This window comes from Arachis hypogaea, chromosome 17 (genome assembly GCF_003086295.3).
Source record: "Arachis hypogaea cultivar Tifrunner chromosome 17, arahy.Tifrunner.gnm2.J5K5, whole genome shotgun sequence".
Taxonomy (NCBI): Eukaryota; Viridiplantae; Streptophyta; class Magnoliopsida; order Fabales; family Fabaceae; genus Arachis; species Arachis hypogaea.
The window spans coordinates 14,215,595-14,236,179 of NC_092052.1; the positions used below are offsets into that span (position 1 = coordinate 14,215,595).

Here is a 20,585-nt window from a genome sequence, read left to right on the forward strand (position 1 = left end):
CAAATATGTGAAAGAAGTATAAAGAGATGCAAAAGTTACAAGATAGGTTTTTGTTAAAAATATGCGGTTGACATTCACCGACTCACATTTTCTTGACAGCTCAGATGTACATAGCAATCTTCACTTCGTTCGTCAAACAACAATAACACTCCATTATATGTTCATCACAGAGTTCTTCTCCTTGAAAAACTGAATAACAGTTTTCAAAATTCTTAATTTAAAAGAAAGGATCACAAGCAACTCAAAATTTAGTCATAACTCCAAAGATTATCAACATAAAAATAAAAATTCAGATATCGCTTATCAAGTCCAAAACAAAGCATCTCATTTAGTAACTCAGTGAATTCATGCAATACAAAATTTCAAATACAGCTCTGTAAAGGAATTAGATAGTAATTCAAAACAAACACCAATCGGATCTTCTAAGTATTTCATGAAATATTAACATCAGGAATCATAGAGAACAACACAAAGACGAAAAAGATTAAAGCATGCATTCACAAAAAGGGGAAAGATTAGAACTAGCTACAAGGCAGGAATCGCGAACTGGAACCGAAACTGAAACTATTGCAAAAAACACGTTCGAGAAAATCTAGCAAAGGATAGGGCAAGATTGGGTACAAAAGGACAAGAGTAGTAAGAAGTGGCAGAGGCCAGATGATCACAGTAATCAGAAGATAACAATGACATAGAGGACAAAGAGGACATTCCTATAGGCCTTTGATAGTGCCACAACTTGTACAAATAGGCGCGCTTCTATTTATACAATTGTGATCCTACCATAGGACACTTGCTCCATATTACACAGATTAAACCTAAGCTCTGATACCACTTTGTCATGGCCCAAAACGAGCCATGACCAGCGCTCAGGAAAATAATCCCTAGCAAGCCTAACCGACTCAACGATAAATTAAAAAAAAAATAACAAATATTTGAAATAGAAAATTACAGTTTCTAAAATGAATAATTACATATTCTTAATAAAAGATAAAATAAATAAATATGGATGGATCCTGCCTGTGACATATGGAGCATATACATCTAGGAACTCGACAAAAATAGATACTCATTGCAGATCGTGACTCTTGATTAGAAAATCTCACATAGTCAAGTATTTGTTCCTGAAAAATATTTTCAGAAAAAAAGGGGTGAGTTTTGCAACTCAGTGACTAGACAATACATCTATAATCCACATGAGACCATATAAACATTATTATCAAAGTAATTTAAATTAGAAAATAGCAGTTGATAATAATAAGTGAATCAATAAGGGAGTTCTCATACAGAAATCAAATCAAAAGTCCACACATGGGCGGCTCCACCTCTATGGGTAGCCCTTTCCTCTTGTGTGTCCTAACAGAATAACAGATCTAACGTGTGGCCTACACGTTAGGCTAGCAACACCCCTGCTAGCTGGAGTCTGAGTCAGATGCATCTAAGTTAACGTCATAACCGCCGTTAACTACGGTTTTCTAATACGAGCCTCCCAAACCAATTCAAAACATATAGTTTCAAATACAATGAATCTTCAATCTCTCAAACATATAAGGTATCGAATCAAATCAATCAGATAATATTTTTTTATCAGAAATCTTTTCAAATCATACTTTCTCAATCATAAAAACATATTTCATAATTTTAAAGTGAGTGCCAACAAATACTTTAATGTTTCAAAAGTATATATTCGAATAAAATTAATATTTTAAAATAAGATAAGGCTTTATCAAACATATATATATAGTCTCATGTAAATTTCTAAAGTATGAATTTTATAAAAATAATTATTCAGCTATAATAAATCAATTATTCTAATCAAATCAAAGTTCTTCAATAACAGTTTTATAAATATAATTAAAAACTCTAAATAGCATAAACCAAAAGCTTAACGGTTATAAATGTAAAGCCTACTCACAGCATGGTCCTAACGGACCGAAGAGACCAAACCCAGAGTGTCGAATTCAAGATAAGGAGGATTGAAGTAGAATAAAACGAATGAGCGCAGAATTTGGACCGGAGTAGCGACAAAATGGAGCTGACGATAGTCCCAAAAATCTAAAACAGGCAAAACTAAAATCGAATTAAAACAAGGACAAGACAGATTAATTGGTGGCATAATAGGACATGAAAGCTAGAGCAGAATCAAGGAAAAAGGCTGGACCGGGATAATGACAGGAACAGTTCAACTCCAGTGGCAACGACGACTTGGTTCAGGTACATCCAAACGGCGACAGGAACAACGCAGCAGCGGATGTCCCTCCTTGGAGTTTCTTGGTGGCAGAGGCGCGGCGGCCATAGCAGCAGCAGCAGCGGAGTTCCAACGGCGGCAGAACCTCCCTGCGACCACTTCTCTCTCCACGCGCGTTCTGTTTCTCTCCCAGCGACAGATCTGGCGGCGCGAAACGGAGGCACGAACGGCCGCGATGGTGGCTGGGCTTGACGGCGACGACCCTTCCCGTGGCGGCTCTGGGTAGAACGGCGCGTCTTCCCTCTGTTTGCAAACCTCCATGGACGACAACGATGAAGACCTCGACGGTGATGACGGCGACACGAGACGGTGACGCCTCCTTCTCCTTGCACGGCTCTCTCTCCCTCGGTTCTGGCCTTCCTCGCGATGACACCACGGCGGCGACGGTGGCAGTGATGCCCACCGGCGCCACCTCCCTTCCTTCCTCTTCTCTTCCCTCTCCGGTTCTCCCCCTCTTCTCTTTTCCCTTTCTGTTCTTTTGTTCTGCTGTTGGAAGGGGTAAGGGTGGCTAGGGTTTTGGTGAGTGTGTGAGGGTGTGTGTTATGTCAAAGTTAGGGTTAGAATTTTGGTTTGGAAAAAAAAAAAAAGAGAAGGGTATTATAGGGATTTTACATTCTACCCTCCTTAAAAAAAATTTTCGCCCTCGAAAATTGATATAATCTGCAAGACTTTATTTGGTTTTAGCACTTTACCAAATATGTGAAAGAAGTATAAAGAGATGCAAAAGTTACAAGATAGGTTTTTGTTAAAAATATGCGGTTGACATTCACCGACTCACATTTTCTTGACAGCTCAGATGTACATAGCAATCTTCACTTCGTTCGTCAAACAACAATAACACTCCATTATATGTTCATCACAGAGTTCTTCTCCTTGAAAAACTGAATAACAGTTTTCAAAATTCTTAATTTAAAAGAAAGGATCACAAGCAACTCAAAATTTAGTCATAACTCCAAAGATTATCAACATAAAAATAAAAATTCAGATATCGCTTATCAAGTCCAAAACAAAGCATCTCATTTAGTAACTCAGTGAATTCATGCAATACAAAATTTCAAATACAGCTCTGTAAAGGAATTAGATAGTAATTCAAAACAAACACCAATCGGATCTTCTAAGTATTTCATGAAATATTAACATCAGGAATCATAGAGAACAACACAAAGACGAAAAAGATTAAAGCATGCATTCACAAAAAGGGGAAAGATTAGAACTAGCTACAAGGCAGGAATCGCGAACTGGAACCGAAACTGAAACTATTGCAAAAAACACGTTCGAGAAAATCTAGCAAAGGATAGGGCAAGATTGGGTACAAAAGGACAAGAGTAGTAAGAAGTGGCAGAGGCCAGATGATCACAGTAATCAGAAGATAACAATGACATAGAGGACAAAGAGGACATTCCTATAGGCCTTTGATAGTGCCACAACTTGTACAAATAGGCGCGCTTCTATTTATACAATTGTGATCCTACCATAGGACACTTGCTCCATATTACACAGATTAAACCTAAGCTCTGATACCACTTTGTCATGGCCCAAAACGAGCCATGACCAGCGCTCAGGAAAATAATCCCTAGCAAGCCTAACCGACTCAACGATAAATTAAAAAAAAAAATAACAAATATTTGAAATAGAAAATTACAGTTTCTAAAATGAATAATTACATATTCTTAATAAAAGATAAAATAAATAAATATGGATGGATCCTGCCTGTGACATATGGAGCATATACATCTAGGAACTCGACAAAAATAGATACTCATTGCAGATCGTGACTCTTGATTAGAAAATCTCACATAGTCAAGTATTTGTTCCTGAAAAATATTTTCAGAAAAAAAGGGGTGAGTTTTGCAACTCAGTGACTAGACAATACATCTATAATCCACATGAGACCATATAAACATTATTATCAAAGTAATTTAAATTAGAAAATAGCAGTTGATAATAATAAGTGAATCAATAAGGGAGTTCTCATACAGAAATCAAATCAAAAGTCCACACATGGGCGGCTCCACCTCTATGGGTAGCCCTTTCCTCTTGTGTGTCCTAACAGAATAACAGATCTAACGTGTGGCCTACACGTTAGGCTAGCAACACCCCTGCTAGCTGGAGTCTGAGTCAGATGCATCTAAGTTAACGTCATAACCGCCGTTAACTACGGTTTTCTAATACGAGCCTCCCAAACCAATTCAAAACATATAGTTTCAAATACAATGAATCTTCAATCTCTCAAACATATAAGGTATCGAATCAAATCAATCAGATAATATTTTTTTATCAGAAATCTTTTCAAATCATACTTTCTCAATCATAAAAACATATTTCATAATTTTAAAGTGAGTGCCAACAAATACTTTAATGTTTCAAAAGTATATATTCGAATAAAATTAATATTTTAAAATAAGATAAGGCTTTATCAAACATATATATATAGTCTCATGTAAATTTCTAAAGTATGAATTTTATAAAAATAATTATTCAGCTATAATAAATCAATTATTCTAATCAAATCAAAGTTCTTCAATAACAGTTTTATAAATATAATTAAAAACTCTAAATAGCATAAACCAAAAGCTTAACGGTTATAAATGTAAAGCCTACTCACAGCATGGTCCTAACGGACCGAAGAGACCAAACCCAGAGTGTCGAATTCAAGATAAGGAGGATTGAAGTAGAATAAAACGAATGAGCGCAGAATTTGGACCGGAGTAGCGACAAAATGGAGCTGACGATAGTCCCAAAAATCTAAAACAGGCAAAACTAAAATCGAATTAAAACAAGGACAAGACAGATTAATTGGTGGCATAATAGGACATGAAAGCTAGAGCAGAATCAAGGAAAAAGGCTGGACCGGGATAATGACAGGAACAGTTCAACTCCAGTGGCAACGACGACTTGGTTCAGGTACATCCAAACGGCGACAGGAACAACGCAGCAGCGGATGTCCCTCCTTGGAGTTTCTTGGTGGCAGAGGCGCGGCGGCCATAGCAGCAGCAGCAGCGGAGTTCCAACGGCGGCAGAACCTCCCTGCGACCACTTCTCTCTCCACGCGCGTTCTGTTTCTCTCCCAGCGACAGATCTGGCGGCGCGAAACGGAGGCACGAACGGCCGCGATGGTGGCTGGGCTTGACGGCGACGACCCTTCCCGTGGCGGCTCTGGGTAGAACGGCGCGTCTTCCCTCTGTTTGCAAACCTCCATGGACGACAACGATGAAGACCTCGACGGTGATGACGGCGACACGAGACGGTGACGCCTCCTTCTCCTTGCACGGCTCTCTCTCCCTCGGTTCTGGCCTTCCTCGCGATGACACCACGGCGGCGACGGTGGCAGTGATGCCCACCGGCGCCACCTCCCTTCCTTCCTCTTCTCTTCCCTCTCCGGTTCTCCCCCTCTTCTCTTTTCCCTTTCTGTTCTTTTGTTCTGCTGTTGGAAGGGGTAAGGGTGGCTAGGGTTTTGGTGAGTGTGTGAGGGTGTGTGTTATGTCAAAGTTAGGGTTAGAATTTTGGTTTGGAAAAAAAAAAAAAAAGAGAAGGGTATTATAGGGATTTTACAGGTTAGTTACTAAAATAATGGAATTGGGAATGTAATTGATGGGAATAAGGGTAGTTGCCTGAGCAGTTAGTATAAGAAGGCATGCTGAACTCATTGTAAAGCAAATTTTGATGTTGAATAAAAAGACTGGAGAGTACCACCTCTCTTTCCTCTTGTAGAGTTCTTAAACTTAGCCTAATGGATGTTAATGGATGTCCTTCCATTGTCACAATTCTCTAACGCACTCATTCTTAATTTTGTCTCTTCTAGAATGTGAGATAGTCCTAGTATTTTCCAGTGAATGAACGCTGTTACTGTCAGATGCTGAGATGCTGCCCTTCTCCAATCTCCGGACTTTGCATGACATATCGCTTGATGCAAGATCTCCTTGTCATTTTCTTAAAATTTTAAAAACAGATTGTCCAAATTCCTTATAGACTAAGATGAAAAAAATGTATTATATCTTCACGTATTTTAACAATTTATTTTCAGTAATTCTTCCTTTCCAAATATTTATAGCCTCTATTGTCTACAACAATCGACAAAGAAGCATGGAGCAATCATTCTATCAAACCAAAAAGGCATGGATACTACATTTAACTACTAGACAATAGACATTGGCCACTGCGCATTAGTTGCTTCCATTATGCCACATATTTGAATATATTTTGGTTATCTCTGTCCCGTTGCAATGAGATGTTCAATGCGTTTCTTGATTGTTTTTATTTCAGGCTGCAAATCAAATACCAACATTTGCAAATTAAGATCAGAAAATAATTCAGCCAATACAAATTCACTCAAATTAGGAGATGCATGCATATTGCTATACCTTGAACAAGGGGCTTAACATCTCGACACACTTCGAAAGCAGTTGCTGATAGCCCAAAACCTTCCTGCTCTTCATAATGCGCACAATTGCAGCGTCAATGGTATACTGCCTATCCTTGTCGAGATCTTCAACCATCTTCCTTTTGTCCTCATGTCTGAAAACTAGCTATGAGATTGCAAATCAAATGTGACCTATGGATAAAACTAAGAACAAACCTTGATCCTCCTCATTTTGTCAGTAAATTTAGAGTTGTACTAGATGTCATTTGGAGATGTAGACTTTGTTTTGGGCTCCTTGTTAAGTATCTTATACTTCGAACAGGACAGCGAGTGGAGTAATCTACCGGCATCTTCGTGGCTCAAGTTCAACCGAGTCATAATCTCTGAATAGCTCAATCTATCTGCATTGTTGAATAGCAGCCTGTAAAGTACAAAATTTTCTGTTCATAAACATGAGTAATGAACTAATGATTGTTATGTACATACTTCCATTCTCTCCATGTTCAATGTGAAATTTCCCCCAAACTGTTGCTTTAGCATTGATAAAAGAATCCTCTCCTGCTCCTCATTAGTATCCGGGGTAAAAAGTAATCTGCGGGCAAGATTCTTCCTGCAATTATAGAATGCACAAATAAATAAATAAATAGTTCTTGTACTACAATATGGAGGCTAAAACAAATGTAAAAATTTACGATGATAAAAGTTTGACCTGCAATATTTTGCAAAATGATCCTTATCATTGATATAAACAAGCAACTTAACTACCTACAGGAGACTAAACAAATTTGTCAACACAATTCATAGCAATGGGAATCTGGTGAAGAAAATATAAAAATTACCTTGTCAAGATTTTCTTCAATTGCTTCATCACTCAGCCGATATTATCACAAAATGCAGCTAATAGTTCTGCAGTGGTACAGCCAGCAACACTTTTATTGCAAAATATCACAAATGCTTCCTTCAGTGCCTGTTGAGACAACCAAAATCAAATATATCATTTAATAACTAATTTTTTTTTATGATATTTAGAGTATTTGTTCTTCAAAGAAACTAACAGAATATCAAAATTGCCTCAAACCTTGTGAAACTTAGTATCAATCATAAAGCAATCATTGACATATGCCATATACTTGTCATGGGCCTCGATAATTTTTCTGATTAGTACCTGCTACATGACATGATTATACTTACAGCCTTACAGCTATTACTACAAAAAATTAAAAGAAAAAGGCATGGAAACTAACATGTCCGCGGATGCTAGACCCTCTTGCAGTCTGAAGTGAAGAAAAAAATTTTTTGTCGGCATTTAGATAATCAATGACTAAAGTCAGAATAAGATGCATAACTACTGCAGGTACCCCAACACATAAAGGGAATGCATATAAACCTGATTGTTAGCAACTTCTTCTTCCTGTTGGATCAATACCATACCTTCAGCTGTAATATGCTGCAATGGAAGCATAATCAACAATGCTATCATTGCAACAAGACTCTGAAAAAATAGTTGACTTTGATCCCAAACAATAAAACCAAAGAAACCAACCTTGTTGAATAAAATGGCAAGAAGTCTCAAGCATCCAGGTATTTGCTGTAAAAGCCTATAGACTCTAGAGAGATCTTCCACCTACACATAAATCAAAATGGTCAACCAGATGCTCATGAATGAAATGATGCTGCCGGTATAAGATAGTAAAAAAAGTTGTTTCCAAGTCTAGGTACACTCTCTTCTCCCTTGGGAGGCTCAAACTACACTTTCATCCCCATTATTTTTTAAAAATTGCACACTTCAAAGATGAAAATGTGTACGATCCGGAGACTTTCCTATTTCTTGTCCTAGTTTACATATGATTTTCCTATTTCTGAGACTCGCATCAACAGCCAGTTTGGATCATGCATACAACACTACTATAGACTTTGGAACTTTATAAGAAAAAAATAAAGATTTGAGGGTGGAATCCAAAACTAAATAATGTACGAGTGATGAAAACTAATCAGCAGTTCGTGGGAGGAGTGTAATTTATAATTGTTAATAGGAGTTATTATTTATAATTGTTGACATAACATTGCTGTACTAAGAATATTTTGATCAATTAAAAATATTATTAAAAGGGTAATTTTCTTAATTCCAATACCTAATAAACAATGATAAATCATGCTCAAAACATCATATTGTCTTCCAAGGTACCAAATAGTCAATAGTATGAGTGATGAAAATTAATCATCAGCTCATGGGAGGAATGTAATTTAGTCTCAAAACATTTTTTTGAGCATTATATGAGATTATCAAATACCTTATCATTTGTAAGCAAGGCACGGAAGCCAGAGTAATTTAATCATCAAAACAAGGTTTAACCGGCACAGTACCCTAGTTTTACATCATTATCATGCAGTATGTGATTCTAGATGATTAGTTTTTAATTGGCAGCTACCCAAAACAACGGATAGTGTGTGCAACATCGAAAGTGTAGCAATAGCTTTTCGCCATGCTTTTTTAGCTACCGGCACGCTTTTGAAAGGGTCATATCTGCAAACGTACCAATTGCTCTGTCACCACGTTTTATTTTTTGCCATGCTTTTACAGATTGCCACGCTTAAAACGTGGCCATATGTGAGAGATATGACCATGCTTTTAAAGCGTGGCAATAGCGAGAGATACGACCACGCTTTTAAAGCGTGGCTATATCCTTATCATAATAAAAAAAATCCTGATATATCCTTATCAAATTAAATGAACAGAACATAGTAAACTTGTTTGCAACCACATCGTCACTTCTACCACCGCATCGTCACCTCTACCACCTTGTCATTGTCACTGCTGCCACGCCTCTAGTTCCTCTGCACGCGACTGTTTCATTTGCCGCCTGCGTCCCCTTTTGTTTTTTCTTTTCTGGTTGTTCTTTTTCTATTTTCTCTAATTAGTTGATTTAGTTGGTTGTTAATAATGTATTTGTGTAGATAAATAGTTTAGAAATGGATCTTCTCCAGTTTTTTTAACACTTGAGAGAATAAAGTGTGATCTCTCACCTTTAATTCTATAAGTGGAACAAAAAATAAATATGAGAGAGAGAAGAATAAAGGATTAGATTTAACATTGGACACCATCCAGTTTAATTTCCACTGGAGAGGATCCACTCCCAAATAGTTTTGAGTATTTGGGGATAATAGCTTAGAAGGTGAGAATAGATTTAATAGGGAAATAGATAGAGTTATGGTACTACTCCTAAATCTTAACCAAGTTTATTCTTGGATTCTAACTCTCACTGTTGTAGAAAGTTTTTCCTTTAGTATATAAAAAAAGTATATAAAATGTTATTTTGTATAGTTTATGAGTATAGTTCTCCTTATATATATATATATATATATATATATATATATATATATATATATAATATAACTAGATTAAAACACAAAAAGTTAAATTAATTATACAAGTTATACTATATAGTATAAATTTAAAAAATATTGTATTGTTCAAAAATTAATTAGATAATATATAAATTAATATTAAATTTAAAAAATTATTTATAATTCTTTTATAATTTGTATATAATTCAATATAATTATTAAAAAAACAAAAGAAAATATACAACATCAATAAAATCTTGTAAAGTTGGTATCTTTCATAAATATTGACTTGTGCTTCCTAGTATTTTTGTATAACAGAAAATTTTCTTATATACTTTATCATATAATATAATCTATTCTAAAAAAATAGGTTTCTCTTTATTTATTGGTGTGAATGTTTTTCAAAAATAAATCATAAAAAACAAACTATATTTCTTTGCTTATATCTTTCAGTAGATGGTGTTTTAATTTATAGTGTAATTTTAAAATTTTCTTTTAGTATTTTTAGAGATAATTTAAAAAAATTGAAAAAAAATTGAAAATAAAAATACAAAAAATTTAGTATAGAATTATAAATAAATTTTATTAATCATGATGTATTAAAACGTATATATATCTAGTAAGATGTTATTTGTCAAAATTAAATACTTAAATGTGTTTGAATATAGTTTGGACAATTTATTGAGAGATTAGTAGCAAGAGAGATATTAAAATATTTAAGTAGATCAAATAGTATACACTTTAGATAATAATAATAATTTTGAAAATAATAATACACTTTAAAATATTTTAGTTTTGAAGAACGGAAAAGGATGACAAGCTGGCGATGGCAAACTAAGACAGTACTCCAATAGCACCGAATAGAGAAAGATTTTTTATCTAGTTCTGTGCAGTTTTAGGTGGAAGGTTGGGCTTTCTGAATTTACTAATTTTATTATTCTGTTTTTTCACGAGGGTTCAGTGTTTACTTTTTTATTATTGCAATTTGCTTATGATTTTGTATCCTTCTTTGTTAGGTTTTATTGATTTTGCATTTTGCTTCATTATGATTCTGCATTTTGCATTTTAGGCATAAAAACAAACAAAAGAAAATTCCATTATGCTAGTTTATGATGTTTAATTGAAACGTTTCCAGTTTTCAAAAAGCATCCATTTGATGTATTACTATGTCTCTAGACTTGGAATAAAAACTACGGGTGAAATGTTAATCCTGTAGTAATCAGTGATTAATTCATGATTGGTTCTGTGTGATGAATTTGAGCTTGCTTTGCTGCTGATTCATTGACATAATAAGCTTGTGATATTCTAATGAGAACCCTCTCTGCTGATGTTCTATCCCTGTGAGATTCCTTTTATATCATTCAAACAATATTTATGGTTGAATTTGAATTTTTTGCATATGGTCACATCATCAGAAGTGGGATGATCACCTTGCAATCATGGCTGTTGGTGTGGTTGATGGAAGTTCCGAAGCCATTTTCCAGACTCTTATGTCACTTGGTCCTTCAAGATCAGCGTAAGTCCATTAAGTGAACATGGCATTCTTATAGTAGACTTTTTATGTTGTTCCCATTTTCCTTTAGGAAGGTCATATCTTCTTATTGGATGCTTTGTTTGAAAATCTAGGCCTCAACATTAAATAAAGACTCATTGTCTTCAAATAAGAATTGTAATCGGATAGGTCAGAGCCTTTCGAAAAGTGCAATTTTACTAGCCACGATTACTGTTGCCATTTGCATTATGGTATAATTGAGTTTATTTCTATGCCTATTATTTATTGACTTGCAGATGGGATGTCTGTTTCTACAAAGGCAGTGTGGTTGAGCACGTAGATGGTCACATTGACGTCATTCACAAAGAGCTGTATAGGGATTGGTTGCCTTGGTATGATTCAAACATGAAGCCTTCAATGCTGATTATGTATCGCTACTTGTTTCAAGGCATTAATAATTTCATACCCTTATTTGGTGCCTTCAAAAATTCTACTAATCACAACTAATATGTAAAGTTGTTTTACTCCATAAATTTATATATATGGCATATAGAACTGGAAACAAAAATATATAAAGTCAAAACCAATCTTTAAATGTGCTAGTGGGAGTTTTCTTTTTCTTTTAACACGGAGTAATTGCTTTTTTTTTTTTCAGTGAACATCTTCGCTTTTAGGCTTTTTGCATTGTCCATGTATGTTTATTTCAATTATTTGTGGATTTGTAAGAATAGTTGTCGTACTTCTTCATGATTAGTTGTTATTTTGTTTTGCATTGCAGATTTATTTTCATAAGAATTATCAGAAGTTGGATTGAACTACTTTATCTGCTTGTGGATGGAGTGGCACACCCTTGATATCATCACTTTCTCTTGATTGGTTGTAGCTGCCGTCCAGCCTCCGCAATATCTATAGAGAAAGAAAAAGGTCACTTTCTGTTGCTATTGGAAACTCATCAACCTTTATACTCTAAATATTTGGATATTGTTTGCAATTCTTGGAAATGGCATATATAGGGATGGTTCATAGCAGATTCTTGGTTTATGCTTCTTATTAAGTCTGCATTGGCCTTTTCATTTTCCCTGTTTAAATTTTAAGTCTGCCCTTCCTAGTTTTTGGTTTATATCTAATATTTATCTAACTGTTTGGAATTTCTTTCTATTTCAGGGACAGCAAGCTGAAATATGACTTTAAAGGGGGTGCACAGGTGCAAATTCGATGTGCAGAACCAAATTCACAAAAGACACCAATTGATAATGATTTATCAGATAGTGAAATGAATTCAAAAGATACAAAGTAAATGGTCCCAGTCCGCCATTCAAGAAGAATTACAAGAAAATCATATAAGTATGATGTATGTTAGTTTACCTGATGTGTGCCAGTATAAAGTCATGAAAAATTATCATGGTTTGGTCATGTTAGCAGGAGATTAAATAAAATTATTAAGAATTCCTTATTTTTAAATGCTTGCCTATGGACATGCTTTGTAATTGGAGACATTCTTCAATCTATGGAGTCAACTCCTCTTAGTCAAGAAAGGCTTTTTAATCCTTGTTGATGATAATGTTGATTTGCAAACAGAATTCTTCCATATTTCTTTATGCGTACTGGTAACTGGACATAAAATCATGAAAAGTTTTGGTGTTTTTATAAACACATTATTGCCATATTGTGAAGTTGTGCTGGAACGAGGGGCCTAATCTGCCTTGAAACTTGTGCTAAAATGTTCATATATAATTTTTCTGTTAAACTATTTTGTTGAATTATTTAGGAGGATGATTTGACTTAAATTAGTATTATTGTGACTGAAGGTCGTACTCATGTGGTTCTTTTTTTGGACCAGATTTGCAGAACTTTACCCTCATTACTTGCAACTGTGTTCAACATTATTTGTCCTTTTTGGTTTTTATTTCTTTGATCATCATTAAAATGTAGGAATTTAGAAATTCATTGATCTTTTATTTTATATTGAAGTTTTATTCTATCTTTGTTAACTCATCAATACAGGGAAAAAGTCCATGCCCTGTAGTTGTTGATATTGATAATGAGGATACTACAGAAGTGGATCAAGTTCGAGAGGAAAATAAAGAGCATGCTTCAGACTTAAAATCTAAGAAAGTTCCTCGATCTGCTTCAGCCACTACTGCAAATAATGAAGTTGTGTCTAGTAACAATGCAAATAATATTCTTTTGGAAGAGTTGAAGCTTTTCGCTCACAATGGATGATCAGAAATCATGAAGTTTCATATTTTATAATGAAGTATATATAAAGGAAGTAGATAATGTAATAGTTGGAATTGTAATTTATGTATTAAGAATTTATGGGTAATTGTTATGATTTTGATTTTTGGTATTTTGTTAGAGCATGTCATGTGATTAAACACTTTTTTTTGGTGACAACTTTATGAAGGTTGGATTAATTGATTTAAAATTACTCGTCATTGCCGAAATTTCAAAATTATTTATGAATTTTGTAAAGTTTTATTACGAATATTAAAAAAAGAATAATAGGTTACTGAATAAATTTATAACCATGCTTTAAAAGAGTGGTCATATTGTACAGTAATCATCAAATCAGTCACGCTTTAAAAGCGTGGCCATATCTCTCACATACAGTCACGTTTTTAAGCGTGGCAATCTGTAAAAACGTGGCAAAAAATAAAGTGTAATGATAGGTCACCAAAAGCGTGGCAATGAATACCGGCACGCTTATAGATGTGACCCTTTCAAAAGCGTGCTGGTAGCTCAAAAAGCGTGACGAAAAGTTATTACGTTTTTTTTTTACTTTTTGCCACGCTTTTAACAATAGAGATGTTTTCTTGTAGTGAATAGATATTAAATTTAATTAATTAGGAGGATTTATCATTATTATGGTTTTCCATTCTTTTCATTAGCAAAGAGAACGTGAGTTGGACACAAGTTTTGGAAAGCTAATGTTAATGTGTATACTTAATTCAATCATGCACCTCTTCTTATATATACTTCTATACGTTAATTTGTTTGACAAATTAAAATTAAATCTATCAATTAATCATTGTCTTCTGATTTAAAGAAAGATAAGTTAATTTCAAGATTTGAAAAAGAGTACAAATAAGATAATTAAATCAAATATGAGAAGATAAAAAAAATAGATAAGCAAATATAAATTTAAATAGGATTTCATAGAGATATTGCATCTCTGTAGAACAAAGGAGAAAATAAAAAACAAAATTTAGTTAGTTTTTTGTGTCTTTGAAATTTTATCTTTTAAACAGCACATTGTCGATTAGAACAGATATTTATTTTTCCCTTTAAAATTAACCATTGGTTGTAGGAGGAGAATCATGTATTTTTTTTTATATTTCAATAAGAAATACAGCACAAACAAAATAATAATAAAAATTGAGTATATATGGCTTTAACTTTGATTTCTTATTTTGTCAAGTCGTGGATTCTATTTCTCCATTAATTATTAGGATTCTTTATTTAATTTGTGAAATGCACTTTGTTACGGAACTTTTGAGTTTTGAATGAGAATTCTTGATGAAAAAAGAAGGGGGGATAACAGTAAATAACAGAGGTAAAAGGCAGAGAAAAAGTGTGTGTACACTGTTTGCCAAAAACAGAGTAACAGAAAATTTGTTAGAACTGTCATAAGTTCATAACTGACTCCTACCCTTCTAACTCGTTATTCCTTATATGTTGTAACTACTCCTTTTCTCTTTTCACTACTAAATTGTAGCATTTGAACCATTGATAAATAAATAAATAAATTAACGTCATTAGATTCAAATGTATTTATACATATATTTGCATCTTAAATAGATATTTATACTACTAATCTGCTTGTCTACAGTTTAGATGCTTGTTTCCATGAAGGTATTTGTATTTTGTTAAACCCTGTTTGGATCATAGAGTAATAGATAAAAAAGAATGTGGTTAGGCTTGTAGTTAAAGAAAATCAAGATTGTTAGTTACGAATTTGTTACACATTATGTTATATTGTTAGACTGTTTACTTGTGGTTTAAGTCACTGAATCTGTATAAAGTAGTGCGGCTCTATGCTTTTCCATTCTTTTCTTTAGCAATGAAGAGAACGTGAGTTGTAACTGTTACTCTGTTAGCGAAAAACAGAATAACAGGAAATCTGTTATAACTGTCATAACTGACTCCTTATTCTTGTTAAAAGTAGTTATACATGTATTTGCATCTTAAATATAAAACTACTGATCTTCTTGTCCACAGTTTAGATGCTTGTATCCATGAATGTATTTGTATTTTGTTAAATCTAAAACTTGTACTTTTTAGCACCTCTTGCAACTTTGCTCTATGGTTTTTCATTCGTTTATTTAGCAATAAAGTGAAAGTGAATTGAACAAAAATTTTAGAAAGGAAAAGTGTATATTTAATTGGATCCAGCACCTCTTATATAAACACTAAATATACGTCTCTAGGAAATTAAATTCAAATTTATCTATCAATCAGTTCTATCTAATCTTCTAATTTAAAATTTGACAATTTAATACCAACAGTTGAGAATATTAAAGATAACGTACATAAAATCATATTTTAAAGGAAAACAAAAATCAAATCTCCGAATAAACTCCCATATTAATCATGAAATCACATATCCTTTCCTGATTCTCAACCATCGAATTGATCAATAATCCTAGACTTAAACCACACCCATTATAATCAATGTAGTTTGAGTGTATATATAACAGTACATTGAAAATGTAAAACAAATAAACTTTAGAATTAAAAAAAAAACATAAAAACATGTAATTGATTCTTCCAACTGTAATAAAGATAATTTTATTAACCATTCCAGCCAAAAAGAAGAAAAAACTAACAAAGTTCATTTGGGATCTATCTGACATAGTTCCCGCAATTAGCAAATTAGGCTAAAAATGATTACAGAAAAACAGAATTAAACAAAATCAAAGCTTGACAATTGCCATGCATAATTTCTCGTCAACTCGGAATGACCAAACTTGAACAACATCATCCTTTTCTAGATTGTTAGCCTTTGCAACTTTGACCCAATTTGATCTCAGAACATAGGAAATGCTTACTTTCTCTGACTCTGGTCCCTTGTGCATGAACCACTTAATCAAAGTCAACTCAGTGATTTCCAGAGAGGGTTGGATCAATTTCACTTTTATTCCCTTTTTCTCCTCCAGAATTTCTAGTTCCGTGGGAAGCAAGAAATCTTTGTCCTTGACCTGCTGTGACGGTATCGAAAGCCGATTTTGTTGCGGATTCAAATCAGACTGATAGAGAGTTTTTTCGATAAGCAGAGTGATCTTGCTGCCACCCATATCACTTATCAAGTTCTTGAAGTTTTGTGGCAGTTCAGAGAGTTCTTGGTTTTGGTTGACTGGTTTCTTTGATTCTTTCATGGACCGAGAATCCAATGAGCTAACGGTCTTCTTGGAATTCTTGTTAGAAACCCGTTCTTGATCGGCACTGGGGCTGTTTCTTGCTTGGTTGACTGGTTTCTTGGAAGACTCCTTTGAAACCTGTTCTTGGTCGGCACTGGGGCTTGAATTCGCAGCACTGCTTGAAGTCTCTAAATTAACTCTCTCTAAGAAGTTCCTGGGGAGGTTAAAGAGAATATCAACAACTTCAAGTTCATCATCCTTGAAATCAAACTGTTTATTTTGAATAAAACAGTCTGCTTTTGTTTTCTTGATCATCCTCTTCTCCTCCTCGTTAGCCCCTTCTCTCATGCCGTGACTTGTCCCCTCAGATTCAAGACAGTAACCAGAGACATTTGCTGCCTTCCTCTTGCTTGAGAACGGCACCACAACTGTAGAATGGCCGCTGGATGAAGAACGCGGTTTGCATTGCAACCATTGGCAGCTTAGTTTGGCTCTATGAGTTTCCATTCTTTTCTTAAGCAATAAAGAACGTAGTCTGCAATGAAGATTAACGTGAGTTGAGCACTAGTTTTGGAAAGTAACGTTAATGTGTCTACTTCATTCAATCAAGCACCTCTTCTTATATTATGTTAATTTGTTTGACAAATTAAAATTAAATCTTTCAATCATTCAATATCTTCTGATTTTAAAAAAGGTAAGTTAATTTAAAGATTTGAAAAGATTACAAATAAGATCAATTAAATCAAATAGTGAGAAGAACAAAAGATAATCAAATCTTAGATTTAAAATTGATTTCATAGAGATAGTATATCTCTGTAGAACTATTTTTTTTTTTTTGGCCAATTTGATTCGTTATTAATGGTAGTATATACACAGTTGATCAATTTCACAGTGTTTCTCTGCGACATCCTCATAGAGCTTCAAGTACAGTGTGTCCTTCACTGTAATTCCAGCCCTGCAGAGTAATTCTAGGAGTGACACCCTCAGGGACCTCAATGATAAGTTAATTTCAAGATTTGAAAAGATTACAAATAAGATAAATTAAATCATATAGTAGAAGAAAAAAAAAAGAATAATCAAATCTCAGGTTTAAAATTGATTTCATAGAGATAGTGTATCTTTGTAGAACAAAGGAAAAGAAAACAGAATTTGATTCGGTTTTTTGGCCAATTAAATGAACTGCATCTTCTATTATCATTGCTCTTATAGTTTGTTATTATTGCAATTGTGGAAACCTGTTTAGAGCCTTTGTTCCTGTTCCTTTTCTTTTTTTTGAAGAATGGAAAATATTGATTACAATATGTACTAGACAAGAACAAAATATGATTTTGGTGATTTTATGAAAGAAAAAAAAAGTGGCTAATTTTTTCCATCATGTAAATGGTTTGTTTTAAATTAATCCTCTTGAAGATTCGGAATGCAGGAATTGTTCGTAAAAACTAACAATGAAAGAGGGCCATTTACCATGCCCCTTCTTTTTTTTTTTCTTTTATATATATATGTATTTTAACTGGGCGTTCATGCTGAGACTCTGATTTTTGCCATCTCATGCATCTTGGTAAACCCTGTGAACTTAGGTGAAAAGAAAATGATTAATTCCATAATTCAACGAACAATAGTTAACTGGGGAACAAATTCAAGGGTTGGAATGTAATTTAAACTCAATCAAATCTGATATTAGAGTTTTTTGAACAACAATAGGTGAAGCTAAAAATTGTGTTTGTCAATAGGTGAAAGATTTATACACAAAGGTTCAAAATCATATATACTCCACTGTTGATGATAGCAGAGACATCAATTGTCACTGAAATTAGAGTTTTGAACAACACATGGTCGTTTTGAGTAACTGATATTTTCCCCCTTTTAATTAACCATTGGTTTTAGGAGGAGAATCATGTCTCTTACAAAATTTTCGATATTTCAATAAAACAATACAGCTCAATAATAATAATAATAATATATTATTATTATTATTATTATTATTATTATTATTATTATTATTATTATTATTATAATTGAGTATATATGGCTTGTAATGACTGCAGTTTGTGGATAACTGAAAAATTGGCAGATATAACTGTAATTGCAGAAACTTGTTGGAAAAATTGGTTGACATGGCTTCAATTGCTGCATTGATGCAGTCGCAGTGGTTATGGTAACAACAATTACTATGTTAAAAATATGAAGTGCATATGGCAAATATTGTGGTAGCAGGTACTTTTGCATTTTAGTAATAAGGGATGATTAGGCTGAGTTAGGTAATTCTGTTATGGCCATTATAGGTTAGTTGCGTTATAGCGTTTCCATTCAATTTTCTATGTTGCAGCATAGTACTATATACTTATCTGATGGTTTCAGTGGCTAAGAGAAGGGGGGTTGAATCTTAGCCCCTTTTTTGCTTGATTACACTTTTCGGTCCTTAAGGAGACTTTTCTGTTTTTGTCTCGTCCCTAGCCACGAGACTTTTTATTTTTGTCTCGTCACTTGGCACGAGATATTTTGGTTTTAGCTCCTGTGCAGTAGAAACAGAAATGGAGTAGTAGAGAAAGAGAATTACACCCAGATATATCCTGGTTCAGCTGCTAAGTGTAGTGTAGCCTACATCCAGTCTCCATCACAACTATGATGGAATTTCACTATAATCAATCCTGATTACAAGCTGTAAAGTGCTAACCCAACTTACAAGGGGATTCTCATAGAATCATGAAACACAACACAGATGTACAAAGGAACTCTAAGGACATCTATAGCTTTTTCTTTTAATTTTGCACTCTCTGCCTTTTTCCGCTCTATGGCTTTTTCATACAAACCTCACTTGTTTGCCTTTTTCTATGAGACTCAAGACATGACAAAATTAAACAAAAAAATTACAAAATGAGAACATTGAAGGAGAAGAGAAAACTATTAGCTTAGGTAGCTCTGAGAATTCTGTGCCTTGCACTCTCAAACTTTCTCCTTGCTCCAAACAGTGGCTGTTCTCTCTTTTTATAGAAGAGGGAAGCCTCCACTTTTGAAGCCAAAAACCCAAGCCAACTCCTTCTTCTCCAAGAAACAAAACCGGTTCGGCCACATAGAGAGAGAAGAGATAACCATGCAAAACCCAACATGCAATTACCTCTAGTTCTTCCTTGGTCATCACTCTTCATCAATCCGGGCTCTCCATCCTTGACTTGCTCTCTAAGATGGATTTCTGGCCCTTGATGCTTCATGATGATGATGACTTCATCTGCTTCAATCTCTGCCTCTTCCATCACTTCGCCACTCTAGCTACTTCCTGTGGTGGTTGAGCAGAATCAAAGACAAGTCATGCCTCCAAGAATCTCTTCCTTGCTGGCCGAAATCTTCTTCTTCTTTTTGGGTATGAGGAGCTCGAGATTACCTCACCAAATCTTACCATTTTTGATGAATATCTCAGCCACAGCATACTTTTATTTTGTTATGTTTTTTTGCCATCATCATGATGGTCTTGTAGAGAGTTCTTCCTTTACTTTGGTAGCTCATTTTTGCTTCCATGGTTTCCTGGTTAATGACCGAAGAGAAGAAAGAGATGAGAGAGAAGAAAGTATGAAGAAAAGCAATCAAGTGTGTTTGAATAAATTAATTAAAATGAGTTGCTTTTACTTCCCTTGCTAGAGTGGCATGTAGCACTATAGCAATCAATCAATTCAGCTGCAAATTTCTCTCTCATATTTCCCATGCAATAAATGACAATTTAATGAGTTTTGGAATCCATTGCATGGTAAAATTCTTGGATCCGTTGGGAGCAAACGAAGCTTTGTTTTC

The 20,585-nt window shown here is 34.2% G+C and overlaps 3 long non-coding RNA genes and 1 pseudogene across 4 annotated transcripts; 1 reads left to right on the top strand and 3 right to left on the bottom strand.

The window, feature by feature from the left end:
- Positions 1–931: 931 nt before the first annotated feature.
- Positions 932–2,858, bottom strand: LOC140180898 (uncharacterized). The gene is made up of 3 exons (XR_011875005.1): positions 2,159–2,858; positions 1,913–2,052; positions 932–1,121 (listed from the first exon to the last, which is right to left on the bottom strand). It is a non-coding gene; the product is annotated as an uncharacterized lncRNA (long non-coding RNA).
- Positions 2,859–3,869: 1,011 nt separating this feature from the next.
- Positions 3,870–5,936, bottom strand: LOC112764046 (uncharacterized). Its single transcript, XR_003182986.3, has 3 exons — positions 5,097–5,936; positions 4,851–4,990; positions 3,870–4,059 (listed from the first exon to the last, which is right to left on the bottom strand). It is a non-coding gene; the product is annotated as an uncharacterized lncRNA (long non-coding RNA).
- A 588-nt stretch (positions 5,937–6,524) lies between these two features.
- Positions 6,525–9,090, bottom strand: LOC112762861 (cullin-1-like; annotated as a pseudogene).
- Positions 9,091–10,693: 1,603 nt separating this feature from the next.
- LOC114925708 (uncharacterized) lies at positions 10,694–13,873 on the top strand. Of its 2 annotated transcripts, none has more exons than XR_003815278.2 (6): positions 10,694–10,856; positions 11,366–11,466; positions 11,739–11,834; positions 12,221–12,366; positions 12,607–12,793; positions 13,447–13,873. It is a non-coding gene; the product is annotated as an uncharacterized lncRNA (long non-coding RNA). The 2 variants fall into 2 exon arrangements; XR_003815277.2 differs by having other exon boundaries at positions 12,607–12,786.
- Positions 13,874–20,585: the final 6,712 nt, after the last annotated feature.